This window comes from Genypterus blacodes, unplaced genomic scaffold (assembly GCF_046128005.1).
Source record: "Genypterus blacodes isolate CSIRO-AG114 ecotype Tasmania unplaced genomic scaffold, CSIRO-AGI_Gbla_v1 ptg000002l_1, whole genome shotgun sequence".
NCBI lineage: Eukaryota > Metazoa > Chordata > Actinopteri > Ophidiiformes > Ophidiidae > Genypterus > Genypterus blacodes.
This window is the reverse complement of record NW_027466816.1, coordinates 140,042-162,576: the sequence shown is the minus strand read 5'-3', so window position 1 is coordinate 162,576 and position 22,535 is coordinate 140,042. Positions and strand designations below refer to the sequence as shown.

Here is a 22,535-nt window from a genome sequence, read left to right as displayed (position 1 = left end):
ACATTTTCAGAAAATTTTCAATATTCCCCAATTTGCCCCAAATTTACACACATTGATGGCATTTCTGTCTGGATGCTGCGTCTGAAATTTTAGCTCTCTATCTCCTTCCTTGTCACAGATATGGGCTTTTCAAGTTTTCTCCAGTTTCAAAAATTGATGACCCGGGTCAACATTTTTAGAAAATGTTCAATATTCCCCAATTTGTCCCAAATTTACACAAATTGATGGCATTTCTGTCTGGATGCTGCGTCTGAAATTTTAGCTCTCTATCTCCTTCCTTGTCACAGATATGGGCTTTTCAAGTTTTCTCTAGTTTCAAGAATCGATGACTCGGGGGGCAACATTTTTAGAAAATTTTCAATATTCCCCAATTTGTCCCAAATTTACACACATTGATGGCATTTCTGCCTGGATGCTGCGTCTGAAATTTTAGCTCTCTATCTCCTTCCTTGTCACAGATATCGGCTTTTCAAGTTTTCTCCAGTTTCAAAAATCGATGACCCGGGGGTCAACTTTTCTCAAAAATTTTCAATATTCCCCAATTTGCCCTAAATTTACACACATTGATGGCATTTCTGTCTGGATGCTGCGTCTGAAATTTTAGCTCTCTATCTCCTTCCTTGTCACAGACATGGGCTTGTCAAGTTTTCTCTAGTTTCAAGAATCGATGACTCGCGGGTCAACATTTTTAGAAAATTTTCAATATTCCCCAATTTGCCCCAAATTTACACACATTGATGGCATTTCTGTCTGGATGCTGCGTCTGAAATTGTAGCTCTCTATCTCCTTCCTTGTCACAGATATGGGCTTTTCAAGTTTTCTCCAGTTTCAAAAATATATGACCCGGGTCAACATTTTCAGAAAATTTTCAATATTCCCCAATTTGCCCCAAATTTACACACATTGATGGCATTTCTGCCTGGATGCTGCGTCTGAAATTGTAGCTCTCTATCTCCTTCCTTGTCACAGACATGGGCTTTTCAAGTTTTCTCTAGTTTCAAGAATCGATGACTCGCAGGTCAACATTTTTAGAACATTTTCAATATTCCCCAATTTGTCCCAAATTTACACAAATTGATGGCATTTCTGTCTGGATGCTGCGTCTGAAATTTTAGCTCTCTTTCTCCTTCCTTGTCACAGATATGGGCTTTTCAAGATTTCTCTAGTTTCAAAAATCGATGACCCGCGGGTCAACATTTTTAGAAAATTTTCAATATTCCCCAATTTGCCCCAAATTTACACAAATTGATGGCATTTCTGTCTGGATGCTGCGTCTGAAATTTTAGCTCTCTATCTCCTTCCTTGTCACAGATATGGGCTTTTCAAGTTTTCTCCAGTTTCAAAAATCGATGACCCGGGGGTCAACTGTTCTCCAAAATTTTCAATATTCCCCAATTTGCCCTAAATTTACACACATTGATTGCATTTCTGTCTGGATGCTGCGTCTGAAATTTTAGCTCTCTATCTCCTTCCTTGTCACAGACATGGGCTTGTCAAGTTTTCTCTAGTTTCAAGAATCGATGACCCCCGGTCAACATTTTTAGAAAATGTTCAATATTCCCCAATCTGTCCCAAATTTACACACATTGATGGCATTTCTGTCTGGATGCTGCGTCTGAAATTTTAGCTCTCTATCTCCTTCCTTGTCACAGATATGGGCTTTTCAAGTTTTCTCCAGTTTCAAAAATCGATGACCCGGGGGTCAACTGTTCTCCAAAATTTTCAATATTCCCCAATTTGCCCTAAATTTACACACATTGATTGCATTTCTGTCTGGATGCTGCGTCTGAAATTTTAGCTCTCTATCTCCTTCCTTGTCACAGACATGGGCTTGTCAAGTTTTCTCTAGTTTCAAGAATCGATGACCCCCGGTCAACATTTTTAGAAAATGTTCAATATTCCCCAATCTGTCCCAAATTTACACAAATTGATGGCATTTCTGTCTGGATGCTGCGTCTGAAATTGTAGCTCTCTATCTCCTTCCTTGTCACAGATATGGGCTTTTCAAGTTTTCTCCAGTTTCAAAAATCGATGACCCGGGGGTCACCATTTTTCCAAAGTTTTCAATATTCCCCAATTTGCCCCAAATTTACACACATTGATGGCATTTCTGCCTGGATGCTGCGTCTGAAATTTTAGCTCTCTATCTCCTTCCTTGTCACAGATATGGGCTTTTCAAGTTTTCTCAAGTTTCAAAAATTGATGACCCAGGTCAACATTTTTAGAAAATTTTCAATATTCCCCAATTTGCCCCAAATTTACACACATTGATGGCATTTCTGCCTGGATGCTGCGTCTGAAATTTTAGCTCTCTATCTCCTTCCTTGTCACAGATATGGGCTTTTCAAGTTTTCTCAAGTTTCAAAAATTGATGACCCGGGTCAACATTTTTAGAAAATTTTCAATATTCCCCAATTTGCCCCAAATTTACACACATTGATGGCATTTCTGCCTGGATGCTGCGTCTGAAATTTTAGCTCTCTATCTCCTTCCTTGTCACAGATATGGGCTTTTCAAGTTTTCTCAAGTTTCAAAAATTGATGACCCAGGTCAACATTTTTAGAAAATTTTCAATATTCCCCAATTTGCCCCAAATTTACACACATTGATGGCATTTCTGTCTGGATGCTGCGTCTGAAATTGTAGCTATCTATCTCCTTCCTTGTCACAGATATGGGCTTTTCAAGTTTTCTCCAGTTTCAAAAATTGATGACCCGGGTCAACTTTTTTCCAAAATTTTCAATATTCCCCAATTTGCCCCAAATTTACACACATTGATGGCATTTCTGCCTGGATGCTGCGTCTGAAATTTTAGCTCTCTATCTCCTTCCTTGTCACAGATATGGGCTTTTCAAGTTTTCTCAAGTTTCAAAAATTGATGACCCGGGTCAACATTTTTAGAAAATTTTCAATATTCCCCAATTTGCCCCAAATTTACACACATTGATGGCATTTCTGCCTGGATGCTGCGTCTGAAATTTTAGCTCTCTATCTCCTTCCTTGTCACAGATATGGGCTTTTCAAGTTTTCTCAAGTTTCAAAAATTGATGACCCAGGTCAACATTTTTAGAAAATTTTCAATATTCCCCAATTTGCCCCAAATTTACACAAATTGATGGCATTTCTGCCTGGATGCTGCGTCTGAAATTGTAGCTCTCTATCTCCTTCCTTGTCACAGATATGGGCTTTTAAAGTTTTCTCCAGTTTCAAAAATTGATGACCCTGGTCAACATTTTTAGAAAATGTTCAATATTCCCCAATTTGCCCCAAATTTAGACACATTGATGGCATTTCTGCCTGGATGCTGCGTCTGAAATTTTAGCTCTCTATCTCCTTCCTTGTCACAGATATGGGCTTTTCAAGTTTTCTCAAGTTTCAAAAATTGATGACCCTGGTCAACATTTTTAGAAAATTTTCAATATTCCCCAATTTGTCCCAAATTTACACAAATTGATGGCATTTCTGCCTGGATGCTGCGTCTGAAATTGTAGCTCTCTATCTCCTTCCTTGTCACAGACATGGGCTTTTCAAGTTTTCTCTAGTTACAAAAATCGATGACCCGCAGGTCAACATTTTTAGAAAATGTTCAATATTCCCCAATTTGTCCCAAATTTACACAAATTGATGGCATTTCTGTCTGGATGCTGCGTCTGAAATTTTAGCTCTCTATCTCCTTCCTTGTCACAGATATGGGCTTTTCAAGTTTTCTCCAGTTTCAAAAATTGATGACCCAGGTCAACATTTTTAGAAAATTTTCAATATTCCACAATTTGTCCCAAATTTACACAAATTGATGGCATTTCTGTCTGGATGCTGCGTCTGAAATTTTAGCTCTCTATCTCCTTCCTTGTCACAGATATGGGCTTTTCAAGTTTTCTCCAGTTTCAAAAATTGATGACCCTGGTCAAAATTTTTAGAAAATTTTCAATATTCCCCAATTTGCCCCAAATTTACACACATTGATGGCAATTCTGCCTGGATGCTGCGTCTGAAATTTTAGCTCTCTATCTCCTTCCTTGTCACAGATATGGGCTTTTCAAGTTTTCTCCAGTTTCAAAAATTGATGACCTGGGTAAAATTTTTTAGAAAATTTTCAATATTCCCCAATTTGCCCCAAATTTTCACACATTGATGGCATTTCTGCCTGGATGCTGCGTCTGAAATTGTACCTCTCTATCTCCTTCCTTGTCACAGATATGGGCTTTTAAAGTTTTCTCCATTTTCCAAAATTGATGACCCGGGTCAACTTTTTTAGAAAATTTTCAATATTCCCCAATTTGCCCGAAATTTACACAAATTGATGGCATTTCTGTCTGGATGCTGCGTCTGAAATTGTAGCTCTCTATGTCCTTCCTTGTCAGAGACATGGGCTTTTCAAGTTTTCTCCAGTTTCAAAAATCGATGACCCGGGGGTCAACGTTTTTCCAAAATTTTCAATATTCCCCAATTTGCCCCAAATTTACACACATTGATGGCATTTCTGCCTGGATGCTGCGTCTGAAATTGTAGCTCTCTATCTCCTTCCTTGTCAGAGACATGGGCTTTTAAAGTTTTCTCCAGTTTCAAAAATCGATGACCCGGGGGTCAACGTTTTTCCAAAATTTTCAATATTCCCCAATTTGCCCCAAATTTACACACATTGATGGCATTTCTGCCTGGATGCTGCGTCTGAAATTGTAGCTCTCTATCTCCTTCCTTGTCAGAGACATGGGCTTTTCAAGTTTTCTCTAGTTACAAGAATCGATGACCCGGGGGTCAACTTTTTTCCCAAATTTTCAATATTCCCCAATTTGCCCCAAATTTACACACATTGATGGCATTTCTGCCTGGATGCTGCATCTGAAATTTTAGCTCTCTATCTCCTTCCTTGTCACAGATATGGGCTTTTCAAGTTTTCTCAAGTTTCAAAAATTGATGACCCGGGTCAACATTTTTAGAAAATTTTCAATATTCCCCAATTTGCCCCAAATTTACACACATTGATGGCATTTCTGCCTGGATGCTGCATCTGAAATTTTAGCTCTCTATCTCCTTCCTTGTCACAGATATGGGCTTTTCAAGTTTTCTCAAGTTTCAAAAATTGATGACCCGGGTCAACATTTTTAGAAAATTTTCAATATTCCCCAATTTGCCCCAAATTTACACACATTGATGGCATTTCTGCCTGGATGCTGCGTCTGAAATTGTAGCTCTCTATCTCCTTCCTTGTCACAGATATGGGCTTTTAAAGTTTTCTCCAGTTTCAAAAATCGATGACCCGGGGGTCAACTTTTTTCCCAAATTTTCAATATTCCCCAATTTGTCCCAAATTTACACAAATTGATGGCATTTCTGTCTGGATGCTGCGTCTGAAATTTTAGCTCTCTATCTCCTTCCTTGTCACAGATATGGGCTTTTAAAGTTTTCTCCAGTTTCAAAAATTGATGACCCGGGGGTCAACTTTTTTAGAAAATTTTCAATATTCCCCAATTTGCCCCAAATTTTCACTCATTGATGGCATTTCTGCCTGGATGCTGCGTCTGAAATTGTACCTCTCTATCTCCTTCCTTGTCACAGATATGGGCTTTTCAAGTTTTCTCCAGTTTCAAAAATTGATGACCCGGGTCAACATTTTTAGAAAATGTTCAATATTCCCCAATTTGCCCCAAATTTACACACATTGATGGCATTTCTGCCTGGATGCTGCGTCTGAAATGTTAGCTCTCTATCTCCTTCCTTGTCACAGATATGGGCTTTTCAAGTTTTCTCCAGTTTCAAAAATTGATGACCCGGGTCAAGATTTTTAAAAAATTTTCAATATTCCCCAATTTGCCCCAAATTTACACACATTGATGGCATTTCTGCCTGGATGCTGCGTCTGAAATTTTAGCTCTCTATCTCCTTCCTTGTCACAGATATGGGCTTTTCAAGTTTTCTCCAGTTTCAAAAATTGATGACCCGGGTCAACATTTTTAGAAAATTTTCAATATTCCCCAATTTGGCCCAAATTTACACACATTGATGGCATTTCTGTCTGGATGCTGCGTCTGAAATTTTAGCTCTCTATCTCCTTCCTTGTCACAGATATGGGCTTTTCAAGTTTTCTCTAGTTTCAAGAATCGATGACTCGCGGGTCAACATTTTTAGAAAATTTTCAATATTCCCCAATTTGTCCCAAATTTACACACATTGATGGCATTTCTGCCTGGATGCTGCGTCTGAAATTTTAGCTCTCTATCTCCTTCCTTGTCACAGATATGGGCTTTTCAAGTTTTCTCCAGTTTCAAAAATTGATGACCCTGGTCAACATTTTTAGAAAATTTTCAATATTCCCCAATTTGCCCCAAATTTACACACATTGATGGCATTTCTGCCTGGATGCTGCGTCTAAATTTTAGCTCTCTTTCTCCTTCCTTGTCACAGATATGGGCTTTTCAAGTTTTCTCCAGTTTCAAAAATCGATGACCCGGGGGTCAACTTTTCTCCAAAATTTTCAATATTCCCCAATTTGCCCCAAATTTACACACATTGATGGCATTTCTGTCTGGATGCTGCGTCTGAAATTTTAGCTCTCTATCTCCTTCCTTGTCACAGATATGGGCTTTTCAAGTTTTCTCTAGTTTCAAGAATCGATGACTCGCGGGTCAACATTTTTAGAAAATGTTCAATATTCCCCAATTTGTCCCAAATTTACACAAATTGATGGCATTTCTGTCTGGATGCTGCGTCTGAAATTTTAGCTCTCTATCTCCTTCCTTGTCACAGATATGGGCTTTTCAAATTTTCTCTAGTTTCAAGAATCGATGACTCGCGGGTCAACATTTTTAGAAAATTTTCAATATTCCCCAATTTGTCCCAAATTTACACACATTGATGGCATTTCTGCCTGGATGCTGCGTCTGAAATTTTAGCTCTCTATCTCCTTCCTTGTCACAGATATCGGCTTTTCAAGTTTTCTCCAGTTTCAAAAATCGATGACCCGGGTCAACATTTTTAGAAAATTTTCAATATTCCCCAATTTGCCCCAAATTTACACACATTGATGGCATTTCTGCCTGGATGCTGCGTCTGAAATTGTAGCTCTCTATCTCCTTCCTTGTCACAGATATGGGCTTTTCAAGTTTTCTCTAGTTTCAAGAATCGATGACCCGCGGGTCAACCTTTTTCGAAAATTTTCAATATTCCCCAATTTGCCCCAAATTTACACACATTGATGGCATTTCTGTCTGGATGCTGCGTCTGAAATTTTAGCTCTCTATCTCCTTCCTTGTCACAGATATGGGCTTTTCAAGTTTTCTCCAGTTTCAAAAATTGATGACCCGGGTCAACATTTTTAGAAAATTTTCAATATTCCCCAATTTGCCCCAAATTTACACAAATTGATGGCATTTCTGTCTGGATGCTGCGTCTGAAATTTTAGCTCTCTATCTCCTTCCTTGTCACAGATATGGGCTTTTCGAATTTTCTCTAGTTTCAAGAATCGATGACTCGCGGGTCAACATTTTTAGAAAATTTTCAATATTCCCCAATTTGCCCCAAATTTACACACATTGATGGCATTTCTGCCTGGATGCTGCGTCTGAAATTGTAGCTCTCTATCTCCTTCCTTGTCACAGATATGGGCTTTTCAAGTTTTCTCTAGTTTCAAGAATCGATGACCCGCGGGTCAACCTTTTTCGAAAATTTTCAATATTCCCCAATTTGCCCCAAATTTACACACATTGATGGCATTTCTGTCTGGATGCTGCGTCTGAAATTTTAGCTCTCTATCTCCTTCCTTGTCACAGATATGGGCTTTTCAAGTTTTCTCCAGTTTCAAAAATCGATGACCCGGGGGTCAACTTTTCTCCAAAATTTTCAATATTCCCCAATTTGCCCCAAATTTACACCCATTGATGGCATTTCTGTCTGGATGCTGCGTCTGAAATTTTAGCTCTCTATCTCCTTCCTTGTCACAGATATGGGCTTTTCAAGTTTTCTCTAGTTACAAGAATCGATGACCCGCGGGTCAACATTTTTCCAAAATTTTCAATATTCCCCAATTCGTCCCAAATTTACACACATTGATGGCATTTCTGCCTGGATGCTGCGTCTGAAATTGTAGCTCTCTATCTCCTTCCTTGTCACAGATATGGGCTTTTCAAGTTTTCTCTAGTTTCAAAAATCAATGACCCGCGGGTCAACATTTTTAGAAAATTTTCAATATTCCCCAATTTGCCCCAAATTTACACACATTGATGGCATTTCTGCCTGGATGCTGCGTCTGAAATTGTAGCTCTCTATCTCCTTCCTTGTCACAGATATGGGCTTTTCAAGTTTTCTCTAGTTTCAAGAATCGATGACTGGCGGGTCAACATTTTTAGAAAATTTTCAATATTCCCCAATTTGTCCCAAATTTACACACATTGAAGGCATTTCTGTCTGGATGCTGCGTCTGAAATTTTAGCTCTCTATCTCTTTCCTTGTCACAGATATGGGCTTTTCAAGTTTTCTCCAGTTTCAAAAATTGATGACCCGGGTCAACCTTTTTAGAAAATTTTCAATATTCCCAAATTTGCCCCAAATTTACACACATTGATGGCATTTCTGCCTGGATGCTGCGTCTGAAATTGTAGCTCTCGATCTCCTTCCTTGTCACAGATATGGGCTTTTCAAGTTTTCTCCAGTTTCAAAAATTGATGACCCGGGGGTCAACATTTTTAGAAAATTTTCAATATTCCTCAATTTGCCCCAAATTTACACAAATTGATGGCATTTCTGTCTGGATAATGCGTCTGAAATTTTAGCTCTCTATCCCCTTCCTTGTCACAGATATGGGCTTTTCAAGTTTTCTCCAGTTTCAAAAATTGATGACCCGGGTCAACATTTTTTTTGAACATTTTCAATATTCCCAAATTTGCCCCAAATTTACACACATTGATGGCATTTCTGCCTGGATGCTGCGTCTGAAATTGTAGCTCTCTATCTCCTTCCTTGTCACAGATATGGGCTTTTCAAGTTTTCTCCAGTTTCAAAAATCGATGACCCGGGGGTCAACTTTTCTCCAAAATTTTCAATATTCCCCAATTTGGCCCAAATTTACACCCATTGATGGCATTTCTGTCTGGATGCTGCGTCTGAAATTTTAGCTCTCTATCTCCTTCCTTGTCACAGATATGGGCTTTTCAAGTTTTCTCTAGTTACAAGAATCGATGACCCGCGGGTCAACATTTTTAGAAAATTTTCAATATTCCCCAATTTGCCCCAAATTTACACAAATTGATGGCATTTCTGTCTGGATGCTGCGTCTGAAATTGTAGCTCTCTATCTCCTTCCTTGTCACATATATGGGCTTTTCAAGTTTTCTCCAGTTTCAATAATCGATGACCCGGGGGTCACCATTTTTCCAAAATTTTCAATATTCCCCAATTTGCCCCAAATTTACACAAATTGATGGCATTTCTGTCTGGATGCAACGTCTGAAATTTTAGCTCTCTATCTCCTTCCTTGTCACAGATATGGGCTTTTCAAGTTTTCTCCAGTTTCAAAAATCGATGACCCGGGTCAACATTTTTAGAAAATTTTCAATATTCCCCAATTTGTCCCAAATTTACACAAATTGATGGCATTTCTGTCTGGATGCTGCGTCTGAAATTGTAGCTCTCTATCTCCTTCCTTGTCACAGATATGGGCTTTTCAAGTTTTCTCCAGTTTCAATAATCGATGACCCGGGGGTCACCATTTTTCCAAAATTTTCAATATTCCCCAATTTGCCCCAAATTTACACAAATTGATGGCATTTCTGTCTGGATGCAACGTCTGAAATTTTAGCTCTCTATCTCCTTCCTTGTCACAGATATGGGCTTTTCAAGTTTTCTCCAGTTTCAAAAATCGATGACCCGGGTCAACATTTTTAGAAAATTTTCAATATTCCCCAATTTGTCCCAAATCACACAAATTGAAGGCATTTCTGCCTGGATGCTGCGTCTGAAATTGTAGCTCTCTATCTCCTTCCTTGTCACAGATATCGGCTTTTCAAGTTTTCTCTAGTTACAAGAATCCAATGACCCGCGGGTCAACATTTTTAGAAAATTTTCAATATTCCCCAATTTGTCCCAAATTTACACAAATTGATGGCATTTCTGTCTGGATGCTGCGTCTGAAATTGTAGCTCTCTATCTCCTTCCTTGTCACAGATATGGGCTTTTCAAGTTTTCTCCAGTTTCAAAAATTGATGACCCGGGTCAATATTTTTAGAAAATTTTCAATATTCCCCAATTTGCCCCAAATTTACACACATTGATGGCATTTCTGCCTGGATGCTGCGCCTGAAATGTTAGCTCTCTATCTCCTTCCTTGTCACAGATAGAAAATTTTCAATATTCCCCAATTTGCCCCAAATTTACACACATTGATGGCATTTCTGCCTGGATGCTGCGTCTGAAATTTTAGCTCTCTATCTCCTTCCTTGTCACAGATATGGGCTTTTCAAGTTTTCTCCAGTTTCAAAAATTGATGACCCTGGTCAACATTTTTAGAAAATTTTCAATATTCCCCAATTTGCCCCAAATTTTCACACATTGATGGCATTTCTGCCTGGATGCTGCGTCTGAAATTGTAGCTCTCTATCTCCTTCCTTGTCACAGATATGGGCTTTTCAAGTTTTCTCCAGTTTCAAAAATTGATGACCCTGGTCAACATTTTTAGAAAATTTTCAATATTCCCCAATTTGCCCCAAATTTACACACATTGATGGCATTTCTGCCTGGATGCTGCGTCTGAAATTGTAGCTCTCTATCTCCTTCCTTGTCACAGATATGGGCTTTTCAAGTTTTCTCCAGTTTCAAAAATTGATGACCCTGGTCAACATTTTTAGAAAATTTTCAATATTCCCCAATTTGCCCCAAATTTACACACATTGATGGCATTTCTGCCTGGATGCTGCGCACTTTCATCATCATCATCATCATCATCATCATCATCATCGTCACACAGTGGCTCGTGTACTTCACTCCTCATGTGCATTCAATCATCTCATATTATGCCCATGTGCAATACTCATTTTCTGAATGTATGCTTTCATATAAGATAAGATAAGATACAACTTTATTCTCCCGAGGGAAATTGCGTGTTGACAGAGGGAGTGTAACATGAGGGAGGAGGACCAGGTGAGGCCTGCTGCTCAGAGGGCCAAAATGCTTACGGCACCGGGTATTCCCAAGCGGTCTCCCATCTAAGTACTAACCTGGCCCGACGCTGATTAGCTTCCGAGATCAGAAGAGATCGGGCGTGTTCAGAGTGGTATGGCCGTAAACGAGGAGAGCAGCCACACAGAGGCTCTTTATAGGTGAGACAGACCCAGTTCAAGTCACCGTGTACGCATGACTACACTCAAGTTCATGTATATCCCAATTTACATGATGCCTTCATCAGAAAAACACTAACATTTCAGATAAGATAAGATACAACTTTATTCTCCCGAGGGAAATTGCGTGTTCACAGAGGGAGTGAAACATGAGGGAGGAGGACCAGGTGAGGCCTGCTGCTCAGAGGGCCAAAATGCTTACGGCACCGGGTATTCCCAGGCGGTCTCCCATCCAAGTACTAACCTGGCCCGACGCTGATTAGCTTCCGAGATCAGACGAGATCGGGCGTGTTCAGAGTGGTATGGCCGTAAATGAGGAGAGCAGCCACACAGAGGCTCTTTATAGGTGAGACAGACCCAGTTCAAGTCACCGTGTACACATGACTACACTCAAGTTCATGTATATCACAATTTACATGATGCCTTCATCAGAAGAACACTAACATTTCTGATAAGATAAGATACAACTTTATTCTCCCGAGGGAAATTGCGTGTTCACAGAGGGAGTGAAACGAGGAGGACCAGGTGAGGCCTGCGGCTCAGAGGGCCAAAATGCTTACTGCACCGGGTATTCCCAGGCTGTCTCCCATCCAAGTACTAACCTGGCCCGACGCTGATTAGCTTCCGAGATCAGACGAGATCGGGCGTGTTCAGAGTGGTATGTCCGTAAACGAGGAGAGCAGCCACACAGAGGCTCTTTATAGGTGAGACAGACCCAGTTCAAGTCACCGTGTACACATGACTACACTCAAGTTCATGTATATCACAATTTACATGATGCCTTCATCAGAAACACACATTTCTGGATAATAAAGTCTTACCTAATGAAACTGATAATCATCACATAGAACATACAGAGGGACCACTTACATCTCTGACGCTCACTTTTATCCTCATCATCATCATCATCATCATCATCATCATCGTCACACAGTGGCTCCTGTACTTTACTCCCCATGTGCATTCAATCATCTCATATTATGCCCATGTGCAATACTCATTTTCTGAATGTATGCTTTCATATAAGATAAGATAAGATACAACTTTATTCTCCCGAGGGACATTGGGTGTTGACAAAGGGAGTGAAACATGAGGGAGGAGGACCAGGTGAGGCCTGCTGCTCAGAGGGCCAAAATGCTTACGGCAGCAGGTATTCCCAGGCGGTCTCCCATCCAAGTACTAACCTGGCCCGACGCTGCTTAGCTTCCGAGATCAGACGAGATCAGGCGTGTTCAGAGTGGTATGGCCGTAAACGAGGAGAGCAGCCACACAGAGGCTCTTTATAGGTGAGACAGACCCAGTTCAAGTCACCGTGTACGCATGACTACACTCAAGTTCATGTATATCACAATTTACATGATGCCTTCATCAGAAGAACACTAACATTTCAGATAAGATAAGATACAACTTTATTCTCCCGAGGGAAATTGCGTGTTGACAGAGGGAGTGAAACATGAGGGAGGAGGACCAGGTGAGGCCTGCTGCTCAGAGGGCCAAAATGCTTACGGCACCGGGTATTCCCAGGCGGTCTCCCATCCAAGTACTAACCTGGCCCGACGCTGATTAGCTTCCGAGATCAGACGAGACCGGGCGTGTTCAGAGTGGTATGGCCGTAAACGAGGAGAGCAGCCACACAGAGGCTCTTTATAGGTGAGACAGACCCAGTTCAAGTCACCGTGTACACATGACTACACTCAAGTTCATGTATATCACAATTTACATGATGCCTTCATCAGAAACACATATTTCTGGATAATGAAGTCTTACCTAATGAAACTGATAATCATCACATAGAACATAAAGAGGGACCACTAACATCTCTGACGCTCACTTTCATCATCATCATCATCATCATCATCAGCATCATCATCTTCGTCACACAGTGGCTCGTGTACTTCACTTCTCATGTGCATTCAACCTTCTCATATTATGACCATGTGCAATACTCATTTTCTGAATGTGTGCTTTCATAAAAGCAAAATGTTATTAAATAGTTTGCCAGAATCTTGGAGCAGCACAAGCCAAGAACAAACAAATAGAACAGATCGACTCCCAGGGTCAGATGCAAGTCAACAAGGCTCTTTCAGACCAGTCCATTATGAAATGAGCAAGTAATCAAATTACAAAATCCAATGTACAGTACAGCATTGCTACTGTCATAACTTATAAACATTAGCAAATCAACAGCAGCTCGTGACATTGCCATTACTATTTGTTTCCTATATTCTGTTATGTTAGGTTATTCAGAACCATTGGATTCATTAGTTGCGTTGTCTATTTATTTAAATATTCCACAATCACACAATCACAATCATTGTATATTACCATGTGTTTACACTGTTACGACCATATTGTCTTTGATTTCTTTCCCTTGTTCCTTTTTTTTTTTTTGAGAGTCAACAACCTTTATTTGTCCATATATCAATATAACATGCACGATCTCGTCTGACATAACATAGAACATAAAGAGGGACCACTAACATCTCTGATGCTCACTTTCATCATCATCATCATCATCATTGTCAAACAGTGGCTCGTGTACTTCACTTCTCATGTGCATTCAATCTTCTCATATTATGCCCATGTGCAATACTCATTTTCTGAATGTATGCTTTCATATAAAATAAGATAAGATACAACTTTATTCTCCCGAGGGAAATTGCGTGTTGACAGAGGGAGTGCAACATGAGGGAGGAGGACCAGGTGAGGCCTGCTGCTCAGAGGGCCAAAATGCTTACGGCACCGGGTATTCCCAGGCGGTCTCCCATCCAAGTACTAACCTGGCCCGACGCTGCTTAGCTTCCGCGATCAGACGAGATCGGGCATGTTCAAATTGGTATGGCCGTAAACGAGGAGAGCAGCCACACAGAGGCTCTTTATAGGTGAGACGGACCCAGTTCAAGTCACCGTGTACACATGACTACACTCAAGTTCATGTATATCACGATTTACATGATGCCTTCATCAGAAGAACACTAACATTTCAGAAAAGATAAGATACAACTTTATTCTCCCGAGGGAAATTGCGTGTTCACAGAGGGAGTGAAACATGAGGGAGGAGGACCAGGTGAGGCCTGCTGGTCAGAGGGCCAAAATGCTTACGGCACCGGGTATTCCCAGGCGGTCTCCCATCCAAGTACTAACCTGGCCCGACGCTGATTAGCTTCCGAGATCAGACGAGATCGGGCGTGTTCAGAGTGGTATGGCCGTAAACGAGGAGAGCAGCCACACAGAGGCTCTTTATAGGTGAGACAGACCCAGTTCAAGTCACCGTGTACACATGACTACACTCAAGTTCATGTATATCACAATTTACATGATGCCTTCATCAGAAACACACATTTCTGGATAATAAAGTCTTACCTAATGAAACTGATAATCATCACATAGAACATACAGAGGGACCACTTACATCTCTGACGCTCACTTTTATCCTCATCATCATCATCATCATCATCATCATCATCGTCACACAGTGGCTCCTGTACTTCACTCCCCATGTGCATTCAATCATCTCATATTATGCCCATGTGCAATACTCATTTTCTGAATGTATGCTTTCATATAAGATAAGATAAGATACCACTTTATTCTCCCGAGGGACATTGGTTGTTCACAGAGGGAGTGAAACATGAGGGAGGAGGACCAGGTGAGGCCTGCTGCTCAGAGGGCCAAAATGCTTACGGCACCGGGTATTCCCAGGTGGTCTCCCATCCAAGTACTAACCTGGCCCGACGCTGCTTAGCTTCCGAGATCAGAAGAGATCAGGCGTGTTCAGAGTGGTATGGCCGTAAACGAGGAGAGCAGCCACACAGAGGCTCTTTATAGGTGAGACAGACCCAGTTCAAGTCACCGTGTACACATGACTACACTCAAGTTCATGTATATCACAATTTACATGATGCCTTCATCAGAAGAACACTAACATTTCAGATAAGATAAGATACAACTTTATTCTCCCGAGGGAAATTGCGTGTTGACAGAGGGAGTGAAACATGAGGGAGGAAGACCAGGTGAGGCCTGCTGCTCAGAGGGCCAAAATGCTTACGGCACCGGGTATTCCCAGTCGGTCTCCCATCCAAGTACTAACCTGGCCCGACACTGCTTAGCTTCCCAGATCAGACGAGATCGGGCGTGTTCAGAGTGGTATGGCCGTAAACGAGGAGAGCAGCCACACAGAGGCTCTTTATAGGTGAGACAGACCCAGTTCAAGTCACCGTGTACACATGACTACACTCAAGTTCATGTATATCACAATTTACATGATGCCTTCATCAGAAACACACATTTCTGGATAATGAAGTCTTACCTAATGAAACTGATAATCATCACATAGAACATAAAGAGGGACCACTAACATCTCTGACGCTCACTTTCATCATCATCATCATCATCATCATCATCATCATCGTCACACAGTGGCTCGTGTACTTCACTTCTCATGTGCATTCAATCATCTCATATTATGCCCATGTGCCATACTCATTTTCTGAATGTATGCTTTCATATAAGATAAGATAAGATACAACTTTATTCTCCCGAGGGACATTGGGTGTTGACAGAGGGAGTGAAACATGAGGGAGGAGGACCAGGTGAGGCCTGCTGCTCAGAGGGCCAAAATGCTTACGGCACCGGGTATTCCTAGGCGGTCTCTCATCCAAGTACGAACCTGGCCCGACGCTACTTAGCTTCCGAGATCAGACGAGATCAGGCGTGTTTTTTTTTTTTTCTTTTATTATCAAAAAAATAAATATTTTTACAAATACATTTTACACAAGTAAATACAAGTCATTTCAAATCAAATCAAATTATTTCCAACAATCCATAACACCATTCATCACATCTTTTTTTTTTTTCTTTTTTTTTCCTTCACCCATCACCCCTCACCCTTGACCTATTGACATTTGCACCCCACCCTGATTTCCACACACAAATAGACAGTTATCTTCCAGCACCTTTTGTTTGAAAGTCTTGTCCCCACCATCCCACAGCAGACTCACATTCCTTTTCATAAAGTTACAGAAAAATCTCCAGATGTTCACTTTTTTGTCCTCGAAATGTGAATAGTTTCTCCGAAGTCTGATGACATGTTTGGCATAACTCAGAATGTAATTGATAAGCCATTTGTTCACCCCTGCTTTCCTTTCCTTATACCCAAATAGAAAAAACCTCTCCCATTTTTCCTTTTCCGTGATTGTGACTCTACATTTTTGAAAGCATTGGTCCAGTTTCTCAAAAAACACTTTTAACTCCTTACATTCAAAAATAAAGTGCCTAAATGTCTCCACTTCCACCTCACATATATCACAAACCTTGCTGTTGAGTCTATTTATCTGGTTTAGCACCAAATTGACAAATATTCTATTGTGTCTGAGCCTGAAATTTGTATCAAAGCACTCTGATGAAATGAACTTCACATTTAGATCTGACCAAATGTGCTCCCTCTGAAGCCCATGGAACTGCCTTAGCCATACTTCCTCAGCTGCCGCTTTCTTCTTTTCCTTTCCCAAAAACACTCTATATAGTATCTTGGAGTTAACTGATCGTATGTCATGCTCTTTCCCTCCTTGGATGAGGGAGAAACTGACCAACTCCAGAGCCTTCTCTGCCCTCCTCCCCTTCACCAGCGCCACCCAGCTACGAGGTAACCCCTCTAAAATTCTCTGGCATAGTCTTTTGATCTCTATTGGTCTCACTTTCCCTAATCTTCCCCTGACCTCCTGGATTACTTCCTCCTGCAGAAATCCACCACCTCTTTGGATAAAGTGCTTCACCTGATTTAAACCTAGTTCCTCCAAGTACCTCCCTGAAAATACCTTCCCCTGACACCTTATTGCCGGATTTCTGAAAACTGGTTGGTGTAACACCTGCTCCGCAGTCTCACATCTAAACTTTAAATCCCCCAGTAAAATATTCCACGCTTCAAGTATTTCCCCTGTAAATGCATTAACCTGTGCTCTTTCCCTTTGCTCCGTTTCCCTACATAGATTAAACACTCCTCTATTATCCCACCCCTGTAGGCAAGAGTCGAGGCACTTCTGCCACGCGTAAATCTTTGCGTTTCCCATAAATTTCCCTAACAGTCGAATCCGTGCACTAAGCTTTTTACTTTTCAGGTCCACCAATTTCAAACCGCCCTCCTTCTGCCCATTGATGAGCACCTTCCTGGCTATCAAATGCTGTTTTTTATTCCAGATGAAAGCACTCATCATGTCATTCAGCTTTCCTATTACCCTGTCCGGCATTTCACAGACTCTTAGCGCATACTGACACTTGGACAGGAGGAGGGCGTTAGTTACTATCACTTTACCCCTTAGATTCAATTTCCTCCCGGACCAGAAATCCAATCGCATTTTGATTTTTCCCTCTATTTCACCCCACGTTTGTTTTGTTGCTGCATCTCGATTCTTACCTACGTATACACCCAAAACCTTCACCATTTCATTTCTCTTTACAAAATTCCATTTATTTACACAATCGAAACCATCACCAAAGCCCATTAGCTCGGTTTTTTCCGCATTGATTTTGGCCCCAGATGCCCTCTCATAGCACTCTACATGCTGCAGCACCCTGTCTACACTCCTCTCATCCCTAACCGTAATACTTATGTCATCTGCGTACTGGTAGATTTTCGTGTCCGTTTTATCTTCCATTTCAATCCCCAAAATCCCTGGGTCCCTCCTAATGAGGGCAGACAAGGGTTCTGCCGCTATGGAGTATAACATAGCTGAAAGCGGGCATCCTTGCCTGATTGACCTCTCCAGAGCGAAGCTCTCAGTTAACCTCCCGTTTATTTTCACCCTACTGATGGCATTCCTATATATTAACCTAATCCATTTAGTGAAACCTTCCCCGAAACCCATCTTTCCCAGTGTTTTAAACAAAAAATCATGATCCACCCTATCAAACGCCTTCTCTAAATCAACCCCTATGTACAGCCCTCCCTTCTGATTCATTTTGTCAAAGATGTCCTGGATCGATAAGATGATGTCACTAATGTCTCTCCCTACCACACCATAACACTGACAGGGATTCACCACTGTGCCTATCACCTCCTTCAATCTGTTTGCCAGGATTTTAGCCAGTATTTTATAATCTGTATTTAGCAGACTAATTGGCCTATAATTCCCCAAATCCCCTTTGTCACCCTTATTCTTATACACCACTCGGATTAGCCCCGTGAAGAAGTCCCCAGATGCTTTCCCCTCCCGCTCCATGCATTGAAAGATTCTCAGGAGAATTGGCTTTATCACCTGTTTAAAGGTGATGTAAAATTCCCCCGATAACCCATCCAGCCCTGGACTTTTGTTCTTATTCAAACCATTTATTGCTCTTTCCAATTCTTCCTCTGTTATGTTTTTATCACAGTCTGCTCTGTCCTCTTCCCCTAATTTTTTTTCTATCCCTTCAAAAACACTGTGGTCTGTAGAGTTTACCTCCATCTTTGAAAAAAGTTTTTTAAAATGTTTATGAGCCACCTCCAGCATTTCCCCTGTCTTCTCCATTGTCTTACCCTCTTCATTTTTCAGGTTTTGCAGATGAGCTTTCTTTTGCTGTCTTTTTTCAAGCCCTAAAAAGAAACTTGTATTCTTTTCCCCTTCTAAAATATCCTTCATCCTTGATCTGATAGCTGCCCCTCTGCTCCGTTTCTTCTCAAGCTCATCTAATTGTTTTCTCAGCATGAGATATTTTAGATTGTTGAAGTTTTCCTCTGCAATCGACCTTTCCAGCTCTTTATTAATCTGGTCTCTTAAACTATACTCAGTCCTTCTTTCCTTCTCCATTTTATTTTTACAATAGTTTATTGTCACTTTTTTGATGTGCAATTTCACCTCCTCCCACCACTCCCCCATATTTATGCAACCCCCCCGAGTTCTCTTTTTCTTTCTTTCAGTAGATTTTCAACTTTCTCCCTATATTTTCCATCCAGCAAAACACTGTTATTTAAACACCATAACCCTCCACCTTTGTGCTCTTTCTCCCCCAGCTCCACCCATAACCTTGCATGATCGCTAAACCCTGTGAACTCATACCAGCATTTTGAAATCTTTTTTTCCAGCCCAGATGCTAATAGACATAAGTCAATCCTGGACTGTTTAAGTGCCCCAGAACCGTCTGTCGTCTGGAAAAGCCCCTTTCTCCCATATTGCGCACCCTCCACAGATCTACCAGGTTGAAATAGTCAAAAAGCTCATTTAGCGATTTCCTACTTATATCACTTTTGTATGTATTGTTGCTTGATATATCCAACCTCGTAAGTGCACAGTTAAAATCCCCCACTACACAAATGTTCCCTCCCAAATGCGGTTTTAGTTGATCAAAGAAAATTCCACGCTTGTTGTCCTCATTCGATGCATAAATATTCAAAAGTTTGTAAAGCACATTCCTGTAAATAAATTCAATACCGATCACCCTTCCCTCATCATCCTTCACTATTTCCTTAACATTTTGGATCTTATCTCCTTTCGCAAAAATAGCGACTCCGGCTCGTCCATTTACACCGTTGTTTGCCCACACTTTTCCAGCCCATGTATCCCTCAGATAGCTTCTCCACTCCCTTGTCCACCTAGTCTCTTGTACACAGAGGATGTCAAAAGTATCCACCCTTAAAACATCTCTCATCTTGTTAATACATCTTAAGCCGTTTGTGTTTTGCGATAGTATTTTTAACATTGTAAATACATAGAGATAAATCAGGCCCATCATCTTTATGCTACAGTTCACGTCTTACTTTTTCCTCTTTTTGATCCCCTTGTCTTCAGCATCCATTGCAGTCTTCTCTTCCCCAGCTCCTGGCTGTTTCCGAGGTCCATATCAGACTCCGAGTTCCCCGACTCTTGAGACCCCGTCAAGCATATCTCTGAGTCTGATTCTGGGGGCCGCTGAAGTTGAACAATTTTCACCTTCCTCTCCTTCCTCTCCTTTCTCTCCGATGTATCCACACTCTGCCCCTCTGCTGCGTCTCCATGTCCCGGCACCTCAGCTGTCGATCCTCTCACCTCCATTCCTTGCTCTCCGTCCGACTCCAGTATGTCTCTTCCTTTCTCCGCTTCCCCCTCCGCACGATCCTTCTCGGTCTCCTCCCTCTCAGAGATATTCTCTCTCGATTCTTCCTGCTCCTCACGTTGCTTTCCTCCCGTCCCTGGAGCATGATCAACGTCCTCACAAACACATCTGCTGCTCTCCTTTTTGCAGCTCTGGCATTTGTTCCCTCTGCCCATGCACTCCCTTGCATAGTGCCCCTGCTCTCCACATTTTCTACAAAGGAAATCTGGACAGTCCCTCAGGATATGACCAGTCTGTATGCACTGTCTGCACACTTTCACCTGTTTGTCGTGCAAAACTCTGAAGAACTCTGCTCCAAAAGCCGTCTCAAACTTGGTCGAATATGGAAGTGATTGGACCGTCTCCGTGAATTTAACTTTCACGTATCTTGTTCCGTCAGCAATTCTAGTTCCCGGCCACATTCTCCTGATGATCGGGGATACTGCACTCACTCCCCAGCTGTTCAGCTTGCCCAGAATGACGCTGTCCGTGATATACGCCGGCAGCCCCAGAAACGAGACCACCAGCTCATCATTACATAACTCCTTGGACATGATCGCGGTCTGTCCAATTTTTATGCCGTCCAATAGTCTTTCTTTCCCCTCCGGGTGATTCATTGTGATCTCATATTTATTTCTGCCCGTGTACCGGCAGGCGATGATTTTCCCACAAGTGTCTTGTATTGCCTGGATCAGCTCCATTGCGGTCACTTTATCTTCTCCAATCAGCTCCAGCGCGAGCGTTAAATTTTGCTGAAACTCTTCAGCTTTATCCTTAATAATCCGTATCTCTTCCTCTCTGATGATTTCTCTCTCCTGCCCTCTTCCTCCTTCCGCATTTTCGGCTACGTCAGGAGCTGTCACCGCACGTGTGTCCTCCATTTCTCCCGTCATATTCTGACCGTCCACGGTCCTGTACGCCCGATCGTCTTTCACCATCGGCTCGTTTGCCTCGGCCGTCCGGTCCGGGCCCGGTGCAGCGACTCTGGCTCCCTTTCCTCTGGTTCTCACCATACTTGGAGCACAGTATAAACTATTTTCCATCAGGAAAACACAAACCAAACAAACAAATAACTTAAAGTGTCCCCCAGACAGTCAAAACTGCTGGGGGTGGCTCCAAAAACCGAGCTATCAAAGAAACGAAAAATCTGGGCTTAAAGAAACGCCACAGTTTAAACTCAAAATCAAAATTGCCGCACAGGATCAGTCAAAATACACGCACGCCTGGAGCTCACACACACCTCCTCTTACTTCCGTGTTCAGAGTGGTATGGCCGTAAACGAGGAGCGCAGCCACACAGAGGCTCTTTATAGGTGAGACAGACCCAGTTCAAGTCACCGTGTACACATGACTACACTCAAGTTCATGTATATCACAATTTACATGATGCCTTCATCAGAAGAACACAGAAGCCTCTATCTCCTTCCTTTTCACAGATATGGGCTTTTCAAGTTTTCTCTAGTTTCAAGAATCGATGACCCGCGGGTCAACATTTTTAGAAAATTTTCAATATTCCCCAATTTGCCCCAAATTTACACAAATTGATGGCATTTCTGTCTGGATGCTGCGTCTGAAATTTTAGCTCTCTATCTCCTTCCTTGTCACAGATATGGGCTTTTAAAGTTTTCTCCAGTTTCAAAAATCGATGACCCGGGTGTCAACTTTTTTCCAAAATTTTCAATATTCCCCAATTTGCCCCAATTTACACACATTGATGGCATTTCTGCCTGGATGCTGCGTCTGAAATTTTAGCTCTCTATCTCCTTCCTTGTCACAGATATGGGCTTTTCAAGTATCTCCAGTTTCAAAAATCGATGACCACATTTTTAGAAAATTTTCAATATTCCCCAATTTGCCCCAAATTTACACACATTGATGGCATTTCTGCCTGGATGCTGCGTCTGCAATTTTAGCTCTCTATCTCCTTCCTTGTCACAGATATTGGCTTTTAAAGTTTTCTCCAGTTTCAAAAATTGATGACCCGGGTCAACATTTTTAGAAAATTTTCAATATTCCCCAATTTACCCCAAATTTACACACATTGATGGCATTTCTGCCTGGATGCTGCGCACTTTCATCATCATCATCATCATCATCATCATCATCATCATCATCGTCACACAGTGGCTCGTGTACTTCACTTCTCATGTGCATTCAATCTTCTCATA

General features: G+C 41.5%; 8 non-coding genes and 1 pseudogene across 8 annotated transcripts; all 9 read right to left on the bottom strand.

The window, feature by feature from the left end:
- Positions 1 to 11,154: 11,154 nt before the first annotated feature.
- LOC143012942 (5S ribosomal RNA) lies at positions 11,155 to 11,273 on the bottom strand. The gene has a single exon (XR_012965099.1). It is a non-coding gene; the product is annotated as a 5S ribosomal RNA (ribosomal RNA).
- A 245-nt stretch (positions 11,274 to 11,518) lies between these two features.
- LOC143012162 (5S ribosomal RNA) lies at positions 11,519 to 11,637 on the bottom strand. Its single transcript, XR_012965020.1, has one exon. It is a non-coding gene; the product is annotated as a 5S ribosomal RNA (ribosomal RNA).
- Positions 11,638 to 11,876: 239 nt separating this feature from the next.
- On the bottom strand, positions 11,877 to 11,995 carry LOC143010754 (5S ribosomal RNA; annotated as a pseudogene).
- A 463-nt stretch (positions 11,996 to 12,458) lies between these two features.
- Positions 12,459 to 12,577, bottom strand: LOC143013637 (5S ribosomal RNA). The gene has a single exon (XR_012965203.1). It is a non-coding gene; the product is annotated as a 5S ribosomal RNA (ribosomal RNA).
- Positions 12,578 to 12,822: 245 nt separating this feature from the next.
- LOC143012463 (5S ribosomal RNA) lies at positions 12,823 to 12,941 on the bottom strand. The gene has a single exon (XR_012965056.1). It is a non-coding gene; the product is annotated as a 5S ribosomal RNA (ribosomal RNA).
- A 1,113-nt stretch (positions 12,942 to 14,054) lies between these two features.
- On the bottom strand, positions 14,055 to 14,173 carry LOC143009689 (5S ribosomal RNA). The gene has a single exon (XR_012964705.1). It is a non-coding gene; the product is annotated as a 5S ribosomal RNA (ribosomal RNA).
- Positions 14,174 to 14,418: 245 nt separating this feature from the next.
- Positions 14,419 to 14,537, bottom strand: LOC143010425 (5S ribosomal RNA). The gene has a single exon (XR_012964802.1). It is a non-coding gene; the product is annotated as a 5S ribosomal RNA (ribosomal RNA).
- Positions 14,538 to 15,000: 463 nt separating this feature from the next.
- On the bottom strand, positions 15,001 to 15,119 carry LOC143011269 (5S ribosomal RNA). Its single transcript, XR_012964903.1, has one exon. It is a non-coding gene; the product is annotated as a 5S ribosomal RNA (ribosomal RNA).
- A 245-nt stretch (positions 15,120 to 15,364) lies between these two features.
- LOC143007856 (5S ribosomal RNA) lies at positions 15,365 to 15,483 on the bottom strand. Its single transcript, XR_012964529.1, has one exon. It is a non-coding gene; the product is annotated as a 5S ribosomal RNA (ribosomal RNA).
- Between the last annotated feature and the right edge of the window lie 7,052 nt (positions 15,484 to 22,535).